This window comes from Pleurodeles waltl, chromosome 4_2 (genome assembly GCF_031143425.1).
Source record: "Pleurodeles waltl isolate 20211129_DDA chromosome 4_2, aPleWal1.hap1.20221129, whole genome shotgun sequence".
NCBI classification, from domain to species: Eukaryota; Metazoa; Chordata; class Amphibia; order Caudata; family Salamandridae; genus Pleurodeles; species Pleurodeles waltl.
In genome coordinates, this window is record NC_090443.1 from 544386408 (window position 1) to 544406965 (window position 20558).

General features: G+C 43.2%; 1 protein-coding gene across 1 annotated transcript in view; it reads right to left on the reverse strand.

The window, feature by feature from the left end:
- The window catches only part of CACNA1E (calcium voltage-gated channel subunit alpha1 E), a 1379194-nt gene that overhangs the window by 590433 nt on the left and 768203 nt on the right, over positions 1-20558 (reverse strand). The gene's annotated exons all lie outside the window — the stretch shown is intronic.

Below are 20558 nucleotides of genomic sequence, written 5' to 3' on the forward strand. Positions count from 1 at the left end.
GAGTCTCTCCAGAGACTCCAGGTGCTGGCAGAGAGAAGTCTTTGCTGTCCCTGAGACTTCAAACAACAGGAGGCAAGCTCCAAATCAAGCCCTTGGAGATCTTCACAAGATTGAAGGCACACAAAGTCCAGTCTTTGCCCTCTTACTCTGGCAGAAGCAGCAACTGCTGGATAGCTCCACAAAGCACAGCCACAGGCAGGGCAGCCCTTCTTCCTCAGTTCTTCAGCTCTTCTCCAGGCAGAGGTTCCTACTTCAAAGCAAAGTCTCTCTTGAATGTGAAATCTTGCCTTGCCCAGGCCAAGCCCCAGACACTCACCAAGGGGTTGGAGACTGCATTGTGTGAGGGCAGGCACATCCCTTTTAGGTGTAAGTGACCACTCCTTCACTCCCTCCTAGCACAGATGGCTCATCAAGAAATGCAGACTACACCCCAGCTCCCTTTGTGTCACTGTCTAGTGTGAGGTGCAACCAGCTCAACTGTCAAACTGACCCAGACACAGAATGCACAAACAGGCAGAGTCACAGAAATGGTATAAGCAAGAAAATGCTAATTTTCTAAAAGTGGCATTTTTAAACACACAGTCTTAAAATCAACTTTACTAAAAGATGTATGTTTAAATTGTGAGGTCAGAGACCCCAAACTCCCCATGTCCATCTGCTCCCGAAGGGAATCTACACTTTAATCAGATTTAAAGGTCGCCTCCATGTTAACCTATGAGAGGGACAGGACTTGCAACAGTTAAAAACGAATTTAGCAATATTTCACTGACATAAAAAACACATTACTACATGTCCTACCTTAACCATACACTGCACCTCTTGCCCTTGGGGCTACCTAGGGCCTACCTTAGGGGTGTTTTACATGTAAGAAAAGGGAAGGTTTAGGGCTGGCAAGTGGGTACACTTGCCAAGTCGAATTTACAGGTAAAACTGCACACACAGACACCGCAGTGGCAGGTCTGAGACATGATTACAGAGCTACTTATGTGGATGGCACAACCAGTGCTGCAGGCCCACTAGTAGCATTTGATTTACAGGCACTGGGCACCTCTCGTGCACTGTACTAGGGACTTACTAATAAATCAAATATGGCAATCATGGATAAACCAATTACATACAATTTACACAGAGAGCATATGCACTTTAGCACTGGTTAGCAGTGGTAAAGTGCTCAGAGTTCAAAAGCCAACAGCAACAGGTCAGAAACAAATAGGAGGCAGGAGGCAAAAAGATTGGGGATGACCATGCATAAGCAAAAAAGTCAAACAGAGTGACTGCAAGCACGTCTGGTTTAGTGCCTCGTCCTCAGAAATGGTAAGTGTTATAATGCTAATCTTGGGTTATTAATATTGTGATGATACCCCTAGTCACCTTAACCTCCCCCACGTTGACACCCTAGGACCTGGCTGCAGATCGCTGGCCTCTTCAGTAGTGGAGCTGCTATATTTGTTCCTCTGCTAAATTGTTCCAAAAGATGAGCAGGGTTCTGATTTCCTTGCAATTTTTATTTACATATCCAAGTAAAGCGAGAAATATGTGCTTATAGGAAAGGCAGTTATCTGCTGTATGGTTGAAAACTGGCCCTGCCGTCATGCCCTTAACATTAATGCCAAAAACATGGACAGATGTGCGAACAATAGCACAAATTTAAGGATGGTCTTGTGCCATCCAATGCCACATTAATGTCATTTTTCTGAGGCTAATGTGGCTTTAGATTGCCAAAAATGCCACGCCATATCTACAAAGTGGTGCAATGCATGCATTGAGCCACTTTGTTATCCTTTACTCCACATTATACATGCGCCATGCATAATATATATAAAGGAACGTTCCCGCGCAAGGATCCCGCAAAAATGGTGCAATGAAATGTACAAGATTTAATTGGGCTATTTTTTGCATCATTTTTAACGCTTTGGAATCAATGGGCCTCCTTGCACTTTGCTCCACTAGCATCAGAATTTTTGATGCTGATGAGCAAAGCGCCACAAAAGCGTAAAAAATGTTGATGCTATTGTTCCTAATACTGCGATGGTGCGCTGTATCTTAAATATGGAGCACACATGATGGCGTTAGAGGGGCGCAAGGGGGCGCAAGAAAAGTGACGCTTCACAATGTGAAGCACCACTTGTCATAAATCTTGGCCAATGAATGTTAGAAAGGTTAAGGTAATGTGTGTCAGTGATTTTGTTCTCTCTTTTTTCATGCTGTGTTTCTTTTTTGTGCATTTTATTACTCCTGCTTGCATAGTGCATACTTTGACTCATGCCAGGTGTTTATGAAGGGCTTTGAATGAGAGCGCTGGCACAGAAGCCGGCAAAGCGCAGCGCAGTGCACACAGAACTATGGTCATGTATAATAGCTACAATTGATATTCAGTGTAAATGTGTGTGAAGGTTGTGCAAACAGGTAAAAATATTTAGAAGGCAAGAGGAAATAAAGTGCTCAAATGTGTTTGAGTGCAGTGTATGTTTGAGATGGTAAAATGAGGGAAATGCGAGGAAATGCATTCAGGCAAGAGTAAAAAGAAGGCGCTGAAGAAGAAAGAGAGGAGATTGAAAATGTGCAGATGGATGAGATGTGCAGAGAAAAAGGGCATACATATCTAACATACAAGACACATAACTGAAGGCCATACACCTTCCACAGGCCTCGATAGTATTTAATTCATAGTCTCACGATTTCAGAATTGAAACATTTCCAATTTTAATGATTTATAAAAAATCATTGTTGTTATTCATTTATCTAAACAGATAATAACTTTTGACAAAGCCAATAGGACTGACAAGTTTTTTGCGTTCATGTCAGTTGCTATGTTATATTTCTGGATGCAATAGCATCTCAGACAGAAACCAAAATACAGGTAGGGTGGCACGCTAAGGGAATCACAGAAATGTATTTTTTATGTCCCTTTTAGAGAGCTGTCTGCCCATATTTCTGTATGACTGATTGCAGCCAGCAGCTGTGAGTGCTTCCCGATGCCTGGTTAGAACATTTTCTACGAAAGCTGATGCTGCATGCAGTGCAAGGACACTGCACAAACACACACACTCACTTTAAAGGGCCTGAAGTTGTCACGCTGTACAATTTGCACATAAAAATAACTGTTAAATATATTATTGCAGTAAGGTATGGCCCGATTTTTAATGTGTTTAATATTTTAAGGCTATACATTTGCAGTGCTTTATGAACCTTGCATTCTCGTTAAAATAATTTGCTTTCAAATGCACCGTTTGTCAATTTTTTAAAACATATTCTTGGGAGGAGGACCCACCCTGGAAACCATGTTTGTCCATTAGTCTTGTTCTCTTCACTTGCTACATAAAAGTCATACCCAACTTTTAGGCCCTAGCACTTTCAAATGCTATTAACACAACACGGACATAAAACCCTTTGCAACCCTGTGTCTTCCACCCTTGGCTCCCCAGGCTCTCCTTCTCCATCAATTCAGGCAGACAACTGAAATGCTGATAATGCAGGCAGGTAACAGAAGTTAATGACTGCATTTTACCTCTTCCGATTGGCAGTGTCAATCTCACCATTTCACCAGGGGTGTAAATATAATTTCTTGCAGAGTTAATAGTGTATTAATAGAAGCATGTGCCACGTGATCCATATTGTCGTTCTTCTGACTTCTTATTCTTATATTTATACTTCTGAGCAAAGTCAGGGATAAATGTTGCGATTACTTCAACTAATTTAATCAGCAACCTTGATTGAGGTCCCTACATCAATATTTATTGTGTTAAGAAAATCCCAACTCAATGGAACTTTGCCAACAAGGACTACTGAAACGAATAGCACACCAACATTAGTGGGTGCCTAGGGGAGAAACTTGGGTTGCTTATATGAAAAGACTTTATGCAGAAGTAAGTTTATTTAAGATCCCATGCTTTATTTTTGCAAAGTAGAAAATGGATTGGGGCTCCAGATTGCTAGCTTCTTGTCTTTTACAGAATATAAAGACGATACAGCCTCTAAAACACAACACTCAAAGAGCAATTGAGTTTTGGACAAGGGTGAATGAGCAAAATACAGACATTGAGGGACAAAATATAGACGTGAGAATATTGTTTTTTATGTATATCATATTGTATACAAAGAAAAGGAGGGTTTAATAACGGGCCCTGTGCATAGTACTCCCATATAAGTCACAAAAGAAGGGATACACAGTTCCACAAAGAAGGTGACTGATTTCAATCAGTTTAGGGGGAATTAACCGGTCCCTGGGAGTATTGGAGCACAACAAGAACCATTCGGTGACATGCTTCATCATCAGGCTTTGCTCCACGTCAGGCCCGCACTGCAATGCCTGACGGGCCCCTCAAGGGGGCTCTTTACCAGAGATCTTTTAATGTTTCTTGCAGGTGGTGAATGCAGTAATGTAGGACTGGTGAAATAAAATGTTTAAATTGGCTAAAGGGACCATATAATGGAACAATTATAAATTATTAATAAAAGTATGGGCCTCTGACAAGATTGAAAACAAAGAAAGTAAAGGGAAAGTAAGAGTAATGTCTATATTTCCCTACTTACATGTAATGTAGAAAACCTCTATCATTCAGGAATATAGTATGTGTAGAGCAGGGTTGGCATTTCCTACACTGCCTCAAATAGAATGGTCAACATGTTTCTCGTTAAGTTAGTCTACAAAGATCTAAACACTGATTCACCAGGACCAAAAAAGAATATACCTAATCCTCACAGTTATAATAAACAAAATTAGTTGAGGGTAGCAGGAACCTGAAAACAGGGGGAAAAAATATTTGTTAAACATACCATGGTTTAATTCAAAACAATATATGCCAGTGAAAATCAAAACAAACTAGTGAAAACACCTAGTGATATTCACTACAACCGTGTAGATGTGTGAATGTGCACTTCTAAATACCAATATTTAAATCAAAAGATGCTTGCCCTCCTCAGATTCAAGGATGGGCCCCAATAGGATAGCGACGGGCATATGTGATCCAGCAAATGTAATAATCTGCATCCATAGAGGCAAAGGCAAGGGATATAGTCATTGGAATATCTGATTGATTACCTAATAGGATTGTGTACTCATCTGTATGTATGCAGTAATCCAAAACAGAGTATGTAGGTGATTAACGGCTAATGTTGTAAGATACTATCTCTATGATATAAAAACCCCATCTAGTGATGCACTGGGACAAAGAGAAGATGTATTGACATAGATAATATGATTAAGCAAGTTAAGGACTGTCTAGGTACTATATAATGGAATGTATTTGTCTAAGTTGATGAGAGAAGCTAATGGTTTCAGTCAATAATCTGTCGGGATATTAGAATTGGCAAGGTTGGAATGGTCAGTTCAATCTCTGTAGTTCACCTTCACCTGGAAGAACATTAAATGACAGCTCCCGCCAAGTCATAAGTAGTAAAAGTGTTACAGTATCTCTATACTCTGACAGCTTCCACCAAGGGGCATTTAAAACTTACACTGATAAATCTGGTAGCCAAAGTCCTATTAGACAATGTAAGTATCTATTGATGGTAGCGGCAATTGGTAAATGTAGTGAAAGCTTACCATAGCCCTAGAAAGTTAATATTAAAATGTAATACGAGAGGGGCCCGATCCATAAGTAACGGCCTGATGGAAATAATAACCACACCCGGAATCTTGTAGTGTTGCCAAAGCCTAATTGACAGCTCACACTAGACAATGGACAATTGCCTCCCCAAACACACAGAGAGTTATGTTTAAAATAAGCCAGGCAAGACAGAAAATCATGACACGGGCAAGTGCCCGAAGAGATTAGTTTCAAGTCTGTAAGGCGAGGTCCGACCAATAAATAAATATGTTTGAAGTGTTTTAAAATATAAGTATTATCTAATTCACATTTGTAATTAAAAGTGTTATTAATTTAATATTAATGTTTAAATTAAGTTTGATATAGGTTTCTATAGGGTTATATATATATATATATATATATATGTTTGTTAATTTTTACTTTTAAGTTATTGTTAGTATTTTTAATGTAATGCTTTTTTCAAAATTGTCCATTCTTTTTATATTCTGAGCTATATATATTTAATTTGAATGACTAATTAAAGGTATTAATGTTTAATGATTTTTTGTTGTATTTTGTCATTTTAAATAACTTGCAAATAATGGCATATACAATATATATGTAGGTGTGTGTGTGTGTGTGCGTATGATTTTGCCATTGATGCTGCCCACATATAATGGGAGACCCATATGTCAAGCATTACCTTCAGTATGTCAGTCAGCATTTCCTGATGGTTTACTTACCTCAACCAGACCTCCCACCCCCAATGTTATGGTTGCCAAGTGTTACCTTCAGTATGCCAGCGTCAGTATTTTGACATTTGTGCTTCTCGTATGCCAAGAATTACTCCCAAAATGCCAGGGTCTTCATTTTTAATAAGTGCCCTCCATTATGCCAAGAATTACTCCCAAAATGTCAGACCGTGCATTTTTAATTGGTCCCCTCCATTACGACAAGAAGATTAATGACATAATATCATGGAAAAAAATATTGATTCACAAAAATGTTGCCAAACATATATATTGTTTCAAATGTATTACCATCCCATACCTAATTAGCTAAACCACAAACATTAATAACCAAAACATATCTGTTACAAATATCTATTTTTAACAATACTAAAGACACTAACATCGGACACAATAATATTGTTGCCTTTAAATTAAAAATAACTAACATATCAAAAGATACAATATCAACTAGTTTAATATCACTAAAATATCTTACTTATATTGTACGCCGAACAGAATTAAACTTAACATAAACAACTATATCCAAAAATATATTATTAAAACATTATACCATCAAAATTAGCATTAAACACAAACACATAAAATCTTACAATAAATAACTAAAACTTAATACAACATAATAAAATAAATACAAGTACATTTTTAAATGTTAAAGTATAACATTCAGCATTAAAAATATATTCATCATAACACAAAACAACACAAAAATATATTTAACATTAAAACAGAATCACTGATTAGCACCCACCATAAAAGGTAATACTGAAATAAATTTCAAACCAACAAACACCACCTAATAAAATACTTAATTAATTAACAAAATTAAAAAAACATATAAGAAATTGGATTATGGGTTGAGGGGGGTGAAACCCTTCTCAAGCAGCAACCACAATTCTTTTCAGGATGAAGTAACAAGCAAAACACTAAATGAACCTGTATACACCCCTTGAGTAGCTTGGCACAGACCGGACAGGCCTAACTCAGAAGCACATTGTAAAGTATTTGAGCAACACTCCAAACAATAACACAGTGAAAACACAACACAAACGGACCCCACACTAGATTAGTAAAACAATACTGAATTGATTACAATCCAATTAGTAGGACTAGAAATATTCAATTTAAATATTTTACAAAGAATAGCACCAAAAGGTGTGAAGTGCCAACAGTAGATATCTGATCGCACTGGATGGGGACAAAGTCACAAGTTCAGGTCGACCGCAATGGAGCGTGGGCCGGCTCCAGGGACTCAGCTAGGCTTACTGAACAAAGCATCTTAAATCCTGGTTTGCAGAGCTTTATGAGGATCCGTGTCGAAGATGCGTCAGATCTGAGATGCGATGAGATGGCTGCGCGAGGTACTGCTGAAGATCCCGCCAACGAGGGCTTGTGCTGTGAAGTCCGGAGTCAAGGATGCGTCAGGCACTTGGTACGATGCATCAGTTTCCAGTGGACTACGAGGCTGTGATGCAGAGTCTGGCATCCTGTCAATGCTGCCATCAATGAAAGATGCGAAAGTCTGGGGCAAGGATGTGTTGTGCTGGTGCCGCTCGAATGCGGTGATGGGCTGTGATGTGCTGTGAGTCTTTGCAGTTGTTCTTATCCATGCAGCAGCGGCAATGCAGATGTCCTGCTAGGGGTTGTGCAGCACAGCAGAGGAAATGCATTGGTTCTGCTGGATCCACAGAGGCTGGCACAGCACCTTAGGACTACTTCCAAGACACCACTTGACAAAGTAGGCTCACAGATGGCAGAGTAGAGGTGCAGGAGCAAGGTTGTTGGAGCCTTGTGTCCCTGAGGCTGCAGTCGGAAGGCCAGCTAACTAGCCTTTGGAATCACTCTGAGATTCTGTTTCTGAGTTCAAGGGATGCAAGTCCTTTCCTACTCACCCAGGCAAGAGGGCAGCAGGCCAGCACATCAAGCAGAAACATAGCAAGGCAGGCGCCCAGCAGTCTGGCAGAGCGGCTGTCCTCAGCAGCACTTCTTCCTGGCAGAGTATCCACAGGCCCATCAGTGTACTGGTACTGGTGTCTGAGGTCCAGTATTTATAGCCAGTTGTGTATTTGCAGTGGGGGAGAAGCTTCTAGATATTTCACTTTGAATTCCCCAGGCATCCTGCCTTCCCTATCCTGGCTCCAGACTAACTACAGGGGTATGCAGTCTTTTGTGTGGAAGTAGGACATATCCTACATGGATGTAAGAGGACCAGGGTTGGTCCATCTAGGCACACCTAAGCTCCCTATTGTGTGTGGCTGTCTAGGAGGAATAGACAAAGCCCAGCTCTCAGGTACATCCAGTCATGTGACCAGAGACAGGCTACAGGCACTAAATGGCTAAGGCAGGACAATGCTAACTTTCTAAGAGTGGCTAAACTGCAATTTAAAATCAAAATTCAACATAAGTTCGACTTTTAAATTAGGATTCCAGAGAACCAAACATTAACTGGTACCTTATTTGAATTTGGAAATTACACTTTTAAGATTTATTAAGGTAACACCAATGTTATCCTATGGAAGAGGTAGGCCTTGCAGTTGCTTGCAGTTGTGAAAAACTAATATGAGTTTTTCACTACCAAGACATGAAAAACGTAAAATCACATGTCCCACTTTTAGAGACACTGCACCCTGCCCTCGGGGCTGTTTAGGGCCTAACCCAGGGGTGAACTTTGTGTATTAAAAAGGAAGGTTTGGGCCTGGCAAAAGTTGTATTTTGCTAGGTCGAACTGGCATTTGAAACTGCACACACAGGCTGCAATGGCCAGCCTGAGACATGTTGAAAGGTTTACTTGGGGAGGGTGTCAGAATCAGTGCTGCAGGCCCTCCCACTAGTAGCATTTAAGTTACAGGCCTTCAGTACATGTAGTATTGCTTTACTAGGGACTTAAAAGTAAATTACATATGCCAGCTGGGGATGAGACAATGTTACCATGTTTTAAGGAGGGAGCACATGCAGTTTAGCCCTGGTTAGCAATGCTAAAGTGTGCAGATTCGTAAGGCCAGCAGAAACAAGATCAGCAAAAAATGGAGAAAAAGACAACAAGTTTGGAGGAAGACCACCCTAAGACTAACAGGTCTAACAAAATGGTACAGAAAAAAGTATCTATTTCTAACACAAAACAATACTATTCTGCAAGGTAGCAACACTATCCCATATTCCCAAAAAAACACCAAAAACAGAAACAGGAAAAAAACTACAAGTACTTTAACAAGTAAGTTATATAAGTTAAACTAAAACAATGTAAACTAACTTAAGTGCAGCAAAATCAACAACCTTCAGAACTATCAATTAAACACGTGGACAAAGGCACTTTATTAGTAAGTAAATTCGGATATCTTCGAAGCATAAAGTAAACCCTAAATGTAAAAAATAAAACCAAAATCCTTTAACCTCGACTTTAAAATATATCTAAAATGAACTTTTTTCCCCCAAACACAAAATAAACCACATGACCCACATTTCAACAGGTTCAACAGAAAACTGAATAAAAGCCTTGCAATTATAGTCAACAAAATATATGTAAGGGTAAAATGTTGAACTATTTATGAAATGTTTTGTATACATTGGTAAATTAAAGTTATATTTATAACAAAGTATATAACTACATGATCAAACTAAAGTGCAAGATATATAACATCAGAAAAAGGCAAACAATTGCTCTGGCACCGGGGATACACTTACAGTCAGAGAAGCACGAGCATTGAGAATGGAAATTGGAAATGTATGAACAATTACTCTCACACTTGTTGTAGAAGGGCCACTATAAAAATGATTAGTGGGAGAGAACATGCCCACCCTAATAATGCCACTAAAATCATGGTAAGACGTTCTTCAAGATTTGAACAAGGCAAGCACTAGTTCTCAAGAGCCTGCTACTAAAATACTAAGGGGCATATTTATACTCCGTTTGCGCCGAATTCGCGTCGTTTTTTTCGACGCAAATTCGACGCAAAACTAACTCCATATTTATACTTTGGCGTTAGACGCGTCTAGCGCCAAAGTTCATGGAGTCAGCGTCATTTTTTGGCGTGAACACCTTCCTTGCGTTAATGAGATGCAAGGTAGGCGTTCCCGTCTTAAAAAATGACTCCCAGGCATGTGCGTGGTATTTATACTCCCGGGCAAAAATGACGCCCGGGAGTGGGCGGGGCAAAAAACCCCACATTTGCGCCTCTTTTTAACGCCTGGGTCAGGGCAGGCGTTAAGGGACCTGTGGGCTCAGAATGAGCCCAGAGGTGCCCTCCCCTGCCCCCAGGGACACCCCCTGCCACCCTTGCCCACCCCAGGAGGACACCCATGGATGGAGGGACCCATCCCAGGGAAGAAAAGGTAAGTTGTGGTAAGTATTTTTTTTTTAAAAAATTGTGCCATAGGGGGGCCTGATTTGTGCCCCCCTACATGCCACTATGCCCAATGACCATGCCCAGGGGACATAAGTCACCTGGGCATGGCCATTGGGCAAGGGGGCATGACTCCTGTCTTTGCTAAGACAGGAGTCATGTTAATGGCGTCTGGGCGCCCAAAAAAAATGGCGCAAATCGTGTTAAGACGATTTTTTTGCCTCAGCCTGACTTGCCCCATTTTGAGACGCCCAAACGCCATTTTTCCCTACGCCGGCGCTGCCTGGTGTACGTCGTTTTTTTTCACACACACCTGGCAGCCCCGGTCGGCTAACGCCGGCTAACGCCATTCAATAAATACAGCGCCCGCATGGCGCTTCAGAATGGCGTTAGTCGGCGCTAATTTTTTTGGCGCAAAACTGCGTTAGCGCAGTTTTGCGTCAAAAAGTATAAATATGGCCCTAAATGATATAGGGGGTCATTCCGACCCTGGCGGTCCATGGCCAGGGCCGGGGACCACGGAAGCACCGCCAACAGGCTGGCGGTGCTTCCAGGGCCATTCTGACCGTGGCGGTAAAGCCGCGGTCAGAAAAGGGGAACCGGCGGTTTCCCGCCGGTTTTCCCCTAGCCCAGGGAATCCTCCATGGCGGCGCCATGGGGATTTCGACCTCCTTCCGCCAGCCTGTTTCTGGCGGTTTCCACCGCCAGAACCAGGATGGCGGGAACGGGTGTCGTGGGGCCCCTGGGGGCCCCTGCACTGCCCATGCCACTTGCATGGGCAGTGCAGTGGCCCCCTAACAGGGCCCCATGAAGATTTTCACTGTCTGCTTTGCAGACAGTTAAAATCGCTACTGCACCCGTCGCACCCCTGCAACACCGCCGGCTTCTATGTTGCAGGGGCTTTCCCGCTGGGCCGGCGGGCGGCCTTTTGGCGGTCGCCCGCCGGCCCAGCGGGAAAGCCAGAATGGCATCCGCGGTCTCCTGACTGCAGAGCGGCCATTTGGCGGTGACCGCATGGCGGGCGGCGACCACCGCCCGCCGCGGTCATAATGACCGCCATACTCTTTAAAGTACCTGAACACTTCACAGGTCATCTACCAGCAATACCCACTTGACAACACCTCATAGCATGTACTGAGAAAGCCACCAGTGACACTCCTGCTGTCCCAAGGAGATACCAAGTCATTGAAATTCCTGAATACCTAACCACTACAAGTCATGATGAACCCTTCCTCCCACAAGACAACCTTAATAATGAAAACAGAATAATTATATTTCATTCTGCATATAACAAATTGAGGCTGAGCCAATGTGAAACATGGATGATGGATGAAACACTCAAAATATGCCCTAGGCCATTCACACAGATATACACTATATATATATGCATTGCTGCCTAAAAAGAAAAATATCACTTACTATAAACTACTAAACCTCATCAAAATAAAAACAAGCACCTACTCCCCACATAAAGCTATGATAAACTTTGAACAGGCAATGATACAAACAATACATAAGCTATACCCACACACAGCCACACAAGGCTGTTATTACCATTTTAACTAAAGAATTTGGAGACATTTCCAAGAATCTGCACTAAGGGTAAAATATGCAACAGACAACCAGGTTACCTTCTAAATAAATAAGTTAATTGCGCTAGCATATGTCCCTGTTACAAAAGTAGCTAACAACTACAACATGCTTAGGGAGAAAACCACTTTTACCTACAAAACAAACAAAAATTCATATTAGTTCATATTTACTATTCCAATTTGAATCTAAACCAATTTGGGGAAGATGTTGGACAGTAAAAGGGTCACATTTACTAGCCCAACACCATTCTAAACCATTGTAAAAAAGGTGTTGGACACCATGGGGTCTTATTTACTATTCCGACTCTAATCAAAACCTATTTGGAAACTAAAGGGGTCACATTTACTATTCCCATTCCAACATAAAGCATTTGTTTTAATGGTTTGAGTTGGTGATATCAGATTTTATACTTATCGTTCAATAATAAAAAATATTAACCTACATTTTATAGACCAAATAAAAATACAATTTATATTCATAATCAGAAATACATATTTTATATCAAACAAAAACACATTAACCTAAGTAAATAATATAACTCACAAATATGCTTTACTAACATTATCTAATAATAATAATAATTAAATACAAATTCTAAACAAAGTTATTAAATTAAACTAGCACACAGGGTATTAGAAAAGAATAACAAATCAAAGCATAAAACATGGAAGTGAAAACATGCTAAACTATAACCAGCATAACTATAAAAACCAATATATACAAAAGTAGTATTGTTAAAAAAAAAATATTTTTCTATTCACATACAGCTAATAAAATAAAATTATACTATAACTGTAAAATAAAAAAAAACATTATGCATTAATTTAGAATAGTAAAGCACACATTTACACCAAATGTATTATATTAAAATGTAAAATACCATTAATTCAACAGAAATATAACATCATTTCTTTTAAATAAAAACACATAATATAAAAAAAATGAAACACTGATGATTTGATATATAATAGTTTAAAAACTACATATACAAATTGTATAAAGCACTTCAAATTAACACACACATTGTTTCTAATTCTAACAAAACATCACTTACAATATTCTCAAAAGAATTTTAATACACACAATAAAAATAAACTTTAATATTAATTAGTATTTTACATAAAAAACAACATTACACCATATAAACACAAAGAACAATTGAAAATAATCATTTTAACTGTTCCTGCACTAAATATTAATCATTAAAAAAAAAACTATACACAAATACAACATTTTTTCTAAAAACTTCAACGTAAACCAAGCTCATGAAGTACCAAATAATTGTAAAGGCAAAAACATACTACAACAAAATTTCCACATCAATTTACAAAATAGGCAAATAATTAAGTAAAATGGCATCAAAACTAGAAATACACAGGAGCAGAGTCAACAGTGCCTCCTCTGAAGACACCCACCGGATGGTGGTCCCGGGAACCGAGATCTGTAAGTACTTTTATTGTTATCACAGTCTCCATGGCATGTATGCATTAGCCGCGAGCCCAGAGACCTGCTGCTGCTGATTCACCCCACCGCTTTCAGATTTCACTAACCACTGTTGTTTATATTGAAAAGTCTTGGAGGACCGAAGGAGTGAAATGCCCATCAAGTGGGACCGGGCTGTCTCGACAGTAGTGTTTGGAAAACATATACAGCAAAGCCCATGTAGCTGCCTTACATATGTCCAGAAGTGGGACTTCGTGAGCTAACACAGTTGTTACAACCTTGATTCTGGTGAAATGAGCCCTCAGTCCCACAGAGGTTGTTTCTTGGGCCGTAAATAGCAGATTTTAATGCAGAGGACGATCCACCTGGCAATGGTTTTGCACTGCTTTGCCTTTCTTCACTCCAGCGAATCCCACAAGGAGATGATCGCCCACCCAGATATCATTAGTGAGATCAATATAGAATGATAATGATCTTTTTGGATCCAGTCTGTGGAGTCTTTCCTCTTCTTTGGAAAGGTGAGATGGAATAAAGAATGTGGCAACATGATTTTCTGTCCAATGTGAAAGGTACAACAACTTTGGGTAGGAAAGAGGTTTTAAGGACCATTTTGTCCCGCACAAATGTAGTATTTGGAGGGTTGACTGAGATTGTTTGTAACTCACTTGCCCTCCTGTCAGATCTAATAGCCATGAGTAAGACTGTTTTTATGTTGAGCAGCCAAAGAGGACAGATGTGCATGGGCCCAAAACGTGAGGCACATCAGAAAGTTAAGAACTAAATTAAGGTCCCACTTGGGCATAATGAAAGGTGTGTGAGAAAACGTGTAACAACGGGTGCCTTGAACATGGAGGGTTGGTCCAGCAACCACAAGAACATCATGATGGCCGATAGGGACCCTTTAAAAGTACCCAAAGCAAGGAATTGTCGGATGAGGGACAATACAAACAAAGGAATTTCAGATAAGGATGCAGCCAGAGGATCAATGGATTTTAGAGCACACCAAGCCTCAAACGAGTTCCATCGGCAGGAGTATTTAGTCTTTGTGGAGAGAAGCCTGGCTGCTAATATGACATCACATACTTCAGAAGGCAGATCGAAAGCTCTCAGCTGTCACCACTCAATCGCCACACAAGCAGGTGGAGAGTTTGCAGGTTCAGTTGTAGAACCTTGCCCTGTTGAGGTGACAGGAAATTCACTCGAAGAGGCAACCTGATTTGAGGACCAAGACCCATGCTCAGGAGTTCAGGATACTATGCTCTCCAGGCCCAAACTGGAGCCAGTAAGAGAACATGGGCCCAGTCGTTCCTGATCTTCTTCGGGACTAGTGCATGTCTTCGGGCATGAGTGCTATTGATGGGAAGACATACACGAGTCCTGAGCTCCACTCAAGACTTAATGTACATCAGAACGAGAGCGGCTTTGGAAACTCCAGCCTGCAGAAGTGTCGACACTGTGCATTCTCAATGTTAGGGAGTAGGTCTAACCAAGGTTCTCCAGAATCTCTGAAGACTGGACCACAGTGCCACTCATGATCGCCAGCTGAACTCATCCACACTGGCCTTTAGAGATCTGGCAGGTGCTGCATGACCAGGAAGATGTCCTGATGTTACAGCCAAGTCCAGATGCCCAGAGCCTCCTGGCACAGGGTCCAGGACCCCTTTTCGCCCTGATTGTTGCAACATCACAAGATGTTGTGCTATCCGTGAACACCTGAACCAGTCTGCCTATGATGAGAGAGGAAAGGCTTTCACTGCCAGGCGTATTGCTCTCAACTACGAAAGTTTGATGTAGAGCTGAGACTCCACTGGCGACCAGAGTCGTCTCTCAGATGGCCGCCCCTACGCGGGAGTAATGCATCTGTGACAACTGTGAGCTCTGGGTAGGGAAGGAAGATGAGCTTGCCAGTCATCCAATCATAATTTGTCAGCCATCACTGAAGGCCTTTTGAAGTTCCCACAGTGAACTGGAAATGCTCCTGACCTACCAGGAACTGCTAGTAATGCCTGTGGGCTGGCAGGATAAGAATATGTAAAATATGGGTCCTGCAGGTCCAAAGTTACCATCCAGTCACCGTGATCTAGGACAGATAGCACTTGAGCCAGAGTGAGCACTTTGAACTTTTGGTTTTTCAGCAACTAGTTAAGAGGGTGCAGATCGTGAATAGGATGAAATCATCCATTCTTTATGGGCACCAGAAAGCAGCGGGGACAACAACCACAACCTTCTTCTGATGTTGGCAGTTTCTTGACCCAAAAGAGCCTTTGCCTCCTATCATAAGAGTGAAAGGAATCTGAAGCACCCAAGTTATTGTTCACCAATGGGGCAGGTGGGGCAAGAGCCTATCTTCAACTGGCTGTCCATGATGCTGTGAGGACATATTGAAGGGGATTTGAGGCTGTGACAGCCAGGGGATGGTGGACTACATATACCTCTGGCCTGGGTTACCACAAGGTCTGTGGGAGCTGCATTGGTGACCAAGAAAGGAGTGAAAAATGTGCTGGGTGTGGTGACTGGGGTTAAAAGGATGTGGCTGGTAGCCCCTGCAGGTGGAATGCAGCTGCTGTGGAGCCATGGTGAGCCCCAACAACCTAGACGTGCCCTGCTATCTTTAAAACGCACAATCGCTGAATCCGCCTTGATGCCAAAAAGGCAAGTGCCATCAAAGGGCATGTTCATAAGGGGTGCCTAGACATCCCCAAAAGTGTATGGTGAACTTGGCTACGTCTCTACCATCAGAAATTTCTCACAGTGGTGGTCTGGACCACCGCCAATCCTGAGGTCTGATGGCCACATTACAACTCTGGCATTTGGGCCACCAGGGAACCACCAGCTCCACCAGGATCTCCGACCCTTGCGGTCTGGAGGTTGGTGATGGTCCTAATTTGCCCTGGGGATTATGACCCCCTTCTCTTCCAGTGGTTTCATGGCAGTAGAGCTGCCATGAAAAGGCTGGCGGAGAACGGGTGGAGGGAGACCCAAGTGGGCTCCGGCACTGCCTATGGACTTGGCATAGGCAGTGGAGGGGCCCCCCGGCCAGCACCACTGCAATGTTCACTGTCTGCTTTGACAGTGAACTTTGCGAGGTTGCTGGTGCACCCTGCAGGCGACAGCATTGCCGCTGGCTAAATTACGAGCCAGGGACAATGCTGTAGCCTGTTTTCCAATGCCAACCTAGCAGGAAACTCTTAATAACACTGGCAGGGAGGTTGCCGCCGAGGCAGCAGCCACCCAACTCGAAATAGAGCCCAAGTGTCAGTCCTCCTCTGAGACCAAAGGCAGCAGTTACGCAATCAAATCCCATACAGTATGAGAGTATCGGCCCAATAAGCATGCAGTTTTGAACAGCCATAGTGCAAGGCTGGTGGAAGAGAAAATCATCTTCCCAAAGGTGTCCAGCCTCTTCGATACTCCCCATCTGGTGCTGTGGTAGATAACATGTCAGGGTTAGCTTTAGAAGTAGGGGCCTGGACTACCAGGCTCTCAGGTTAGGGTGCTTGAAGAGTAAGGATGGTCCTCGGGAGTGGGGCGATGATGGCAGGTGATAGTCCTGTGCACAGGAGTGCATATGCATGTGTTGCCCAGGCCTCGAGTAGGATATCAGTGAGGGCTTCATTAGAGGGGAGTAGAAGTTCTGAGGGGGATAACCCTGGTTGAAGTGCCTCTGTCAAGACTTTTGTCTTGACCTTCACCGTAGGCAGCATATGGTCCAGGACCGCAGCTGCTCTACCCAACACCATTGCAAAGGAGGCCCTCTCCGCTATAGCCACTGTAGGAGGAGAGAGGAGGCTAGTGTCTGGTGAGGTGTCAAGATCACTGGCATCAGCCATTTCCTCATACCAGTTATCCCTAGCCATGGTCTCTTCCAGGTTGTCGGGATAGCTGTGGGGATTTTCAGATCCCCTCCATACATAATCCTCACAGTTCCTTCTGGGAAGTAAAACTCTGTCTCTGAATTGGTATGTCTGGGTCTGGTCGGTGCCACCATCGATTGATGCCAGTGCAGCTTTGTATCAGAGTCAGGATCAGGAATCATAAGGGGATCTGCGTCACTGATGGTCGTCCGCAGTGCCCGGAATGGCACAACTGGAATGAACCACGGTGTAGGTTTTGGAGTCGTGACCGGGGTTGGTTCAGATGCAAGAACAGACTCCAAGGGCCTGATTATCACCAATGGTAAACCTGCCGGTGGAAGACCAATTGAGGCCCCTCTCGGAACCTTGGGGCCCAAAGGACCTCCATATGGGTCTGACCACCCAAAAATGAGGTGCATGGCCTCATAAAATTCTTTTAGTGGGCGGGGGTCTCTCTGGGAAGCTTGAGAGGCTCAGAGCAAACCCAGGCTCAGACGCCAAGTGAATGATGTGTGAGCTGGACCTTGATCTGCAGCGTCATTCTCACGCCTCGTCCAATGGCTTCAACCAGTCCGGAGAAGCTGAAGAACTTTTTGTCCTCCTGGTCTTCTTTTTGTGGGACTTACCCAATGATGTCCAGGTTCATGACGATGACCAACATAAGCTACTCTAAGAGTCGTCCCAGGAATTCCCTTGTGACCTGGACCTGGAATGGTGCAGAACTGATTGTCGACCAGCCAGGGGCTTCATGGGTTGTCACAAATTGCCTTTGAATGTATGGTCTTCCAGTTCTATCAAAACCTTGTATTCATAGTCCAGGTCCAAGCACCCAATCCAGGCCAAGTGGGGAGTTGCCAAAGACACTTGCCAGTATGGGCACAACAATGCTTGAAACCAGTAGGTTCTTTATGGGACATTATTCCAGAAATGTTCAGAAAAAAGGCACAATAGTAAAGTATTCAACAAAAAGTGAAAAATAATAAAGTCAAAAAATGCCTAAGGGGAACTCGATCCAGACCCACGTTGATGGAGCAGAAAAGAAGGAAATGAGGACAGAGTGCAAGTGTGGCACCTATATAGACACCGTGCATGCCACTTTCAGTGGTGACAGTGCCATGCAGAGGTGAATGATACCACCTACCCATACCCAAAGGAACAGTTCAGTAGAAGTTTCCAGATCCAGTCAGACGCTGGGGAATATTCTAAAGTAAGGACTCTGCAGCTAGAAGTCTCTAGCAGATTAAGGGGTCATTATGATCCCCGGTGGTTCAGTCTGCCATGCCAGCAGCGGGGGCAAAGACCGCCACCGACATGGCGGTCTGAACCCCCATATTATGGACACAGTGAGGGCCGCCTATGGTTGCCCTACTCCACTGCCAGGCTGCTGCCGACAGGCAACCTGACGGTGGAGGGAAACATTTTCCGACAGGGCAGCGCTGCAAGCAGCGCTGCCCCTCGGATAATGATCCCTTCTGCCACCAGCCTCGGCGGAAGGGGTGCTCCGGGGCCCCCGTGCAGTGACCCATCACGCAGATCACTGCCCGATTTACGGGCAGTGATCTGCGCGACGGGTGCAGCTGCACCCGCCGCACACCAACATTGGCGGTGGCTCTCTTTGGAGCCGCTGTCAATGTTACGCCCCTTTTCCCTGCAGTGCCGGCGAGTTTCCACCCACCAGCCCAGCGGAGAAAATATTATGCAGCCGGCAGGTGGGGGGGGGAGGGGGGGGTGGTCGTGCTCGGATCTTGGCAGTTATCGTAATGAGGGCCTAAATCAATTAGGAAAAACCAAATGCATGTTTCAGAGGATAAGTACATGTACTGTGTCACTGTCCTAAAACTAGTAAAAAGAGGTAGGAAAAAGGGTGTGAAGTTATGCCAAAATTGATCTCTTTTCTTACAAAGCCATACCAAATATCCTCAAGACCCCAGACAAGAAACACAGAGGAGCTACAGATCCTGGTAGGGAGAATACAGCTATCAATTTCCAGGGCACTTCATCAGCTGCAGGTTGATTCCCTCCTTTTCCATTGCTAAAGGGATGGGTGTGTACATACAGCACCCCAACATGAAGCCAAGTACCAGGTCTTGTGTTCTAGCATTAAGCAGAAGGGCAGTGGCACGGGGTGGAGACTATTCCAGCCCTAAGCTGAGTGGCAGCAGGAAGTGGTGAAGTATACTACAACTCTAAGCGGAATAGCAGTGGGTGGGAAAGAGTGTAACCCAGTACTAACCAAAGTGTCTGTTTTAGGGGTGGAATACAGTGGCGGCTGGTTTCTATCTACGGCGATGGTGGGGGATGGGTGGATACAATAATGATATATTTTTTTTATTTTTAAGAAAAGGTATTTACCTGACTGTGACAGGTCTCCCTCTCCTCATGGCGTCCTCCTCTTTTCGCGGCTACAATGCAGCACGGGGATCAGGAAACAGCGTTACCAAATCCTGACACTGGTTTCATGCTGGTAATCAGCATGAAACCAGCATCAGGATTGGTGGGATGCGGCGGCGCTGGAGGCCTGTGCTTTCTCTAACCCAGCTGTCTTAAGACAGCTATAGAAATTTAAAGTGCGCATGTCAGGCTGGCCGTCACCAGACGGCCAGCCAAAGGGAACTTGCGTGCTTTAAACTAAAGTGCAAAGCTCCCTGCTGCTGTCACTCAGCAGAAATGGCCCCATCCCGTCCTGATACTCCATTCAGGAGGGGGTGCTGAAAAATAAAATGGCAATGAAGAAAGTTTATTACCATTTTATTTTTCCACTCTACAGCATTTTTGGGGCATGTTTTAGTGGGCGACGCTCTGGTCCCATGGAGGGGCTGCTCCTGGTGGAATACATTCCAACAGTAAGCAGAATGGCAGCAGCAAGGTAAGGTGTGTATCTCAACAGAGAATGGTAATAGCAGCAAATCAGTGCCATATCTATATCAATAAGTGATGGCATTTTGCGTGTTTGGGGGACTAGGATTTCATTTGAGTGTAAAATTTATAGTAACAAGGTGAAAACGACAACTGAGGGAGTGACTGGGGAGTTGTCAACTCTAATTAGAGAGA